Raw genomic sequence first — 1,751 nt, 5'->3', positions numbered from 1 at the left:
CCACCTCACTCATGCTTCATTTGAGAAAGCTGAAGGCCAGAGTGGGGAAGTGTTAGGAGGGTGGCTGGGGTCTGGGCTGGGGAGCATGTGGAGAGGGAGCATTCTGAGGGGGCAGATGTATGAGGGCAAAAAGCACAAGCTATATACATATGTGTGTATATGTTTACATGTGTGTGTATATATACATACGTACATATGAGAGAGAGAAGGAGGGGAAGAGAGGGAGAGAGAAGAGGGGGGAGAGGGAGGGAGACACAGAGAGAGAGAGAGAGAGAGAGAGAGAGAGAGAGAGAGAGAGAGAGAGAGAGAATATTTTCTTAGACAATCATTTTTCCTCTAAAGAGGCTGTGGTGAGGGGAAGACAGTACTTTGGGTCAGGTTACATGTCCCAGAATAATCCCTGCTGCCTGAAGCCCAGTAGGCAGGGCTGAACAAAATGTCCCAGAAAAGTGTAAGGTTTGAGCCTGCTGGATACAGAGCAGAGGATTCCAAGTTGCCAAAGAAAATGAATGAGACCATGTGATCTCCAGGACACAAGTATTCTGCTGCTGGATAGAATCCTGGAAGGTCAGAGTTGCTGGGATCTCAGAGGCCTAATGTACCTGCTTGCAGCAGCTCCCATGGACTTAAGGACTGTCTCTGATGAGTCTCAAATCTGTCTGTCCTGCCCTAACATCTCTGCTGCCCTCCCATTTCCCATCTCCATATCCCTTTCAGACATCTTGAACTGGGTGTCCAATGACATCTCAAATTCAGTGTGTCCAAAACACAACTCATCTTTCCTCCTAACCTCTTCCCACCTTCTTACCATCCCTATTATTGGCAAAAGCATGTGAAGCCTTACGCCGGCAGATGGGGCGGACGAGGACCGACTGTTCCAATGGCCGGAAGGTGGCTGAAGCAGGCGCTGCAGAATGCTCAGAGCTTGGTCAGTCTCCCACTGCATCCTGGGCCATTACCAACCACCAGAGCCACTGGACTCTGGAGACTGGAAGACAGAGTGAAGCTGAGCATTTGATGCAGGTCTGCCTCACCTGTATCTAATTCACCCAATGAGTCAAGACAATGCCCTGTGATGCCATTGGTCTTCTTCAAAAACAAAGGACCAATAGCAGTAACTCTCAAAGACCACGCCATCCTCCAGTCCCTCAGGCTCCCAACCTGGGAGTTATTTGGGATCCTCAACATCCCTAAAGCCCGTGTACAATCTGTTGCCAAGACCTGGTGATTTTCCCTCTGCACCGTCTCTAAAATGCCCCCCGCCCCTTCTCCCTTCTGACCCTGCCGTGAGCCTGGAGCAGACCCACACACATCACACCAGGACTATCCTAATAGATGAGTCAGCCTGCCTCCTCAGTGTCCCCACTCCATTCCCACCTTCATTCAGACACTAAACTGTTTTTCATAAAGTACAGGTCTAATCCTCTCATCGCCCTACTCAATAACTCCCAGGGCCTCTGGTAAGGTCTCCTGGATCGAACACAAAATCCTTTATGTGGAATTCGAAGCCCTTCATACCCTCACCCCCTCCTCCCTTTCTTCTTCATCTTCCTCCCCTCTCTCCCTGCCACATACTCTTGCTCTCAGTGACGACAGCCTCCTGGCCACTGGCTGCTGCCTCACCTCTTGACTCCAAACATTCTCATGCTTGTCCTCCCTGCCCAGAAGGCTCCCCTCCTTATCTCCTCCTCCTGGCATCCCTGGGCTCCTTGAAGTGCCCACTCAAATCCCATCTTTCTGCAGGAAGCCTT

This window comes from Petaurus breviceps, unplaced genomic scaffold (genome assembly GCF_028583685.1).
Source record: "Petaurus breviceps papuanus isolate PSGF00001 unplaced genomic scaffold, PetGlider_PUasm1.0 689, whole genome shotgun sequence".
Lineage (NCBI taxonomy): Eukaryota > Metazoa > Chordata > Mammalia > Diprotodontia > Petauridae > Petaurus > Petaurus breviceps.
The sequence above is the reverse complement of the archived record's forward strand: the minus strand, read 5'-3'. Positions refer to the sequence as shown.